Source organism: Ranitomeya imitator, chromosome 1 (assembly GCF_032444005.1).
Source record: "Ranitomeya imitator isolate aRanImi1 chromosome 1, aRanImi1.pri, whole genome shotgun sequence".
Lineage (NCBI taxonomy): Eukaryota > Metazoa > Chordata > Amphibia > Anura > Dendrobatidae > Ranitomeya > Ranitomeya imitator.
In genome coordinates, this window is record NC_091282.1 from 127927655 (window position 1) to 127933654 (window position 6000).

Here is a 6000-nt window from a genome sequence, read left to right on the forward strand (position 1 = left end):
GTTTTTAGATGATAGACACAAACATTTAATCTCTCCTTATCCTTTCTGGCAGATTCTTCTTTCAGTTTCTGCTCCTCCAATTTCTTCTGCTTTTCCTCCATTTGCTTCTCATGTTGAAGTTTTGACTTTTTTTCTTTTTCAATTCTTTCTCTTTGGCAGCATTTAGCCTCTCTCTCTTCTCTGCATTTCCGAGCTAATGTTTGTCTCTCATCTGTTCTTAAAGCTGAGCCATCAATTACTGGCTTAGTAGTCTTTACATTGGCTGAGGATGAAGCAGAGACTGGGCTGGATCCAATCTGGCTTCTGCACTCATCAGCTATTGCTGACCGCTACCATCCGCCATCTTCCTTTCCCTGGTGTTGCAGCTATCTCGCTGTCAGTCCCGGACTGTGCATGCGCTGCACAGGAATCACGAACAATTCTTCTGTAGTTTTGCGGTTTGCTAATGTCCCTGTCAATACTGGTAGCATTAGCTAGTACCTGTCCCTAATTTTTGCTTCACAGTAAGTCCAACTCCTTTAGGATGGTTCTCCTGTTGTGAGAGCTTTTATCTTACATATTGTACAGCTTGTTTCAAGGAGCTGAGCCATCAGAGCCTAGCCAAGTGTGCGTAGTAGTTACATCCCACCAGTGGAGTTAACTCCCAAGCTCTCAGTCAACTCTCTGTAGTCCACTGATTTCTATACTGCATTTAGCTGCTCACCTCCCTCCCCCTTTAACTCTTCCCCTGAGTTGCTATCAGTCCTGTAAAATCAGTAGTCCCAGCTGCCATCTATATCTTCTGGAGAAGTTCTCTTAATCATGGCTCTCATATTATCTCTATATGTAAATATAGTGATAAAAGTGTAGTAGCAGGACATAGCTCTTGGATCAAAGCTGTCATTCATGGAGAAGCATCTGTCCCTTAAGCAACCAGGAAGAAAGAAGACTGTGTAGCTCTGAGCTGCTCAAGAAGCAACTTGAGAAGACCCCTTTAAGTATTTGCCTTATTTTTTGAGGTTGTGTAAAACTATATTTTCAATGAAGTCTATTTAATAAGTTGCCTTATCATCATACCTATTCAAAGAAGGTGAATAGACACAAAATATATTTAGAAAAAATATATAATTTTGTGAAATACATAATACTAGAATCCATATAAAAAAACAATGAAAAGAACATGAAGGGATGAAAAAGTCCTATATAGGGAAATCACAGGAAAACATATAAAGAGTGGGTATAATTAATAGCATTAAACTTCCACAATATGGCAACGTGGCTGGAGTTAAAATAGTCATCAAATCCATAAAACCATATTAAGCTTTACATAGTAATTCCTGGTGGATGCACATATAAAACATGTATAATATCACAGAAAAGTGAAATAATGTGGAAAAGTTCAGCTACCAATTACAAGTTTCGCCAGGTGGCTTTCTCAAGGAGTGGCGCACTGGTTTGTAACTATCTCTAGCACAATTTATAATTTTTAATTGTATCACTCCTGATGAAGCTGTATGTAAAAACGAGAATCGAGGCACTTTAGCCTTAGCGCTTTGGTCTGTTCTAGTGATGTCTGCAGGTAAAATAATACATTCATAATTTTGTATTTAGAATGCAGCCATGCATTAGTAGGATATTGATGGCTGGCTATTTTTGGATGCATTTTCCAAAAGCCTGAGTGATATACTTTATTATGTAACGGTAATAGTGCTGTATAGGACTATCTGTACACACTAGTGGTGTTGTATCGCTACTTCCTGCTGAATCCTTGATATACCATGTAAATTAATTTATATATTTCCTCACTTTTTACCAGGCTGCACCAGGGTAGATGCCCCATAGTTCCATAGTAACTGTTTAGCACCGCCCGGCCATCAGTTGCTTTAGCAGTGCTGTACTTGGCTTTAAGTCACCAGTGACTGCATCATAATCTATAAAAGGCAGAGCACATCTTATGAGGCTGCAGATCATTGAAAGGAAGGTATAGTGCTGCTAAAGCACCAGTTGGAAGCAGCACACCGTGCATGTCTGAAGTCACATAGTTTGCTATGCAACAGAGCGGAATGCAGGACTACCGGGACGGCAGGTACATCATGCATAGCCCATCCCCCTACAACTAAATGAATGATTGACTTAGGCTGGTTTCAGACTTGCGTTCGGCAGGGCTGCGGATGAAAGCCTTCTTCCTCCGTGGAGCCCCGTCCACTGCAGCGACTCTTCCTTCAGCTCCGCCTACGTCTGCATGCGTCCTGCATACCCTACCTTTAACATTGGGTACGCAGGCCATGCAGATGTATGCGGATGCCTCCGCATGCGTTGTCTTGACGCTGCGCTGACCTGCATCAAGCACATGTTGCATTTTGTTGCGGTTGGCACAGCTTCAAAACGATGCATGCGGAGGCCTGCATGGCCTGCGTACCCAGTGTTAAAGATAGGTATGCAGAACGCATGCCGACATAGGCGGAGCTGAAGGAGGAGGTGTGGCAGTGGGCGGGGCTTCACGGAAGATTGATTTTCCACTTTGATTTTGAGTATCATTCCAAATCCATACCTCCATGGGATATTCATTTTGATTTATATTGATAATTGCTATGTTTATTGTTCTGAACACATTCCACTATGCAATGAATAAAAGTTTGCAACTGGAATATTTCATTCAGCGATATCTAGGATGTGGTATTTTAGTGTTCCTTTTATTTTTTTTGAGCAGTGTAGTTGAAAGCAATGATGGAGGAGAGAGCGTCAGCTGGTGCTCCCCTTCTGTGTTTGACGTCTGAGCGCAGTGGGCGCGATGATGTCATTACAATGCGCCCTCTATACTGAGTTCTCTAGACACCATGAAGAGACAGGAACAGCAGGGGAATGAGCAAAGGTGAGTATTTATTTATTTTTTTCAATGTGGGACGTATTATACTGTATGAAACACTATGTGGGGCCATTATACTGTATGGAGGCATATGTGGGGCCTTTTATACTTTATGGAGCACTATGTGGGGCCCTTTATACTGTACGGAGCACTATGTAGGGGCCTTTATACTTTATGGAGGACTATGTAGGTCTACTGTACAAAGCACTATGTGGAGCCTATTATCCTGTATGGAACACTATGTGGGGCTATTATTCTATAAGGAGAAATATATGGGGCCATTATACTGTATAGAATATTACGTGGTACCCATTATACCATATGGAGCATTATGTGGTGCCCATTATACTTAATGAAGCACTATGTGAGGCCATTACACTGTATGGAGCACCAAGTAAAGCCATTATTTTTATAATTATTATTAGACTTTTTTATAGCGCTTTACATGTAAAAAGGGACAAATATAGACAAGTACAATGAACATGAGCAAAAAACAAGGCACATACAGTGGGGCAAAAAAGTATTTAGTCAGTCAGCAATAGTGCAAGTTCCACCACTTAAAAAGATGAGAGGCGTCTGTAATTTACATCATAGGTAGACCTCAACTATGGGAGACAAACTGAGAAAAAAAAATCCAGAAAATCACATTGTCTGTTTTTTAACATTTTATTTGCATATTATGGTGGAAAATAAGTATTTGGTCAGAAACAAAATTTCATCTCAATACTTTGTAATATATCCTTTGTTGGCAATGACAGAGGTCAAACGTTTTCTGTAAGTCTTCACAAGGTTGCCACACACTGTTGTTGGTATGTTGGCCCATTCCTCCATGCAGATCTCCTCTAGAGCAGTGATGTTTTTGGCTTTTCGCTTGGCAACACGGACTTTCAACTATCCCCAAAGGTTTTCTATAGGGTTGAGATCTGGAGACTGGCTAGGCCACTCCAGGACCTTGAAATGCTTCTTACGAAGCCACTCCTTCGTTGCCCTGGCGGTGTGCTTTGGATCATTGTCATGTTGAAAGACCCAGCCACGTTTCATCTTCAATGCCCTTGCTGATGGAAGGAGGTTTGCACTCAAAATCTCACGATACATGGCCCCATTCATTCTTTCATGTACCCGGATCAGTCGTCCTGGCCCCTTTGCAGAGAAACAGCCCCAAAGCATGATGTTTCCACCACCATGCTTTACAGTAGGTATGGTGTTTGATGGATGCAACTCAGTATTCTTTTTCCTCCAAACACGACAAGTTGTGTTTCTACCAAACAGTTCCAGTTTGGTTTCATCAGACCATAGGACATTCTCCCAAAACTCCTCTGGATCATCCAAATGCTCTCTAGCAAACTTCAGACGGGCCCGGACATGTACTGGCTTAAGCAGTGGGACACGTCTGGCACTGCAGGATCTGAGTCCATGGTGGCGTAGTGTGTTACTTATGGTAGGCCTTGTTACATTGGTCCCAGCTCTCTGCAGTTCATTCACTAGGTCCCCCCACGTGGTTTTGGGATTTTTGCTCACCGTTCTTGTGATCATTCTGACCCCACGGGGTGGGATTTTGCGTGGAGCCCCAGTTCGAGGGAGATTATCAGTGATCTTGTATGTCTTCCATTTTCTAATTATTGCTCCCACTGTTGATTTCTTCACTCCAAGCTGGTTGGCTATTGCAGATTCAGTCTTCCCAGCCTGGTGCAGGGCTACAATTTTGTTTCTGGTGTCCTTTGACAGCTCTTTGGTCTTCACCATAGTGGAGTTTGGAGTCAGACTGTTTGAGGGTGTGCACAGGTGTCTTTTTATACTGATAACAAGTTTAAACAGGTGCCATTACTACAGGTAATGAGTGGAGGAAAGAGGAGACTCTTAAAGAAGAAGTTACAGGTCTGTGAGAGCCAGAAATCTTGATTATTTGTTTCTGACCAAATACTTATTTTCCACCATAATATGCAAAAAAAATTATAAAAAAACAGACAATGTGATTTTCTGGATTTTTTTTTCGGAGTTTGTCTCCCATAGTTGAGGTCTACCTATGATGTAAATTACAGACGCCTCTCATCTTTTTAAGTGATGGAACTTGCACTATTGCTGACTGACTAAATACTTTTTTGCCCCACTGTACAAGTACAGAAGGAGAGAGGACACTGCTTGTGAGGGCTCACAGTCTACAGGGGATGGGTGAGGATACCCTAGGAGAGGGTAGAGCTGGTTGTGCAGTGGTTCAGTAGACTGAGGATCACTGCAGGCTGTAGGCTTGTCGGAAGAGGTGGGTCTTCGGGTTCTTTTTGAAGGTTTCCGTGGTAGGCGAGAGTCTGATGTGTTGAGGTAGAGAGTTCCAGAGTATGGGGGAAGCACGGAAGAAGTCTTGTATGCAGTTGTGGGAAGAAGAGATGAAAGGGGACCGAAGGTTGCATGTAGGTAAGTACCGGGAGACCATGTCACAAATGTATGGAGGGGACAGGTTGTCAATGGCTTTGTGTGTCATAGTTAGGGTTTTGAATTGGAGCCTCTGGACAATAGGAAGCCAGTGAAGGGCTTGGCATAGGGGAGAGGCTGGGGAATAGCGGGGAGACAGGTGGATTAGTCAAGCAGCAGAGTGTAGGATGGATCGGAGTGGTGCCAGAGTGCTAGAGGGGAGACCAGAGAGTAAGAGGTTGCAGTAGTCAAGGCAGGAGATGATAAGGGCATGCACTAGTATTTTTGTGGTTTCATGGTCAAGGAATGCGTGGATCTGGGAAATATTTTTGAGTTTGAGTCGGCAGGAAGAGGCAAGGGCTTGGATATGTGGCTTGAAAGAGAGGGCAGAGTCGAGGATCACCCCGAGGCACCGTGCATGTGGGACTGCAGAAAGTGAGCTCACTGTTATGATCAGGTGACCTTGGAGCAGCATGAAAACTTTCACTGGAGTAGGTGGTAACTATACTGACCGCAAACCCTGATCTTATCACCGCAACTAGAAGTAGCCGTGGGGTGTGCCTAACAAAACCTAGACACCTCGACACAGCCGGAGGACTAAATACCCCTATAGATGGAAATAGGAATTTCTACCTTGCTTCAGAGCAGAACCCCAAAGGATAGGCAGCCCCCCACAAATATTGACTGTGAGTAGTAGAGGAAAAGACACACATAGGCAGGAAACAGGGTTTAGCAAATGAGGCACACAC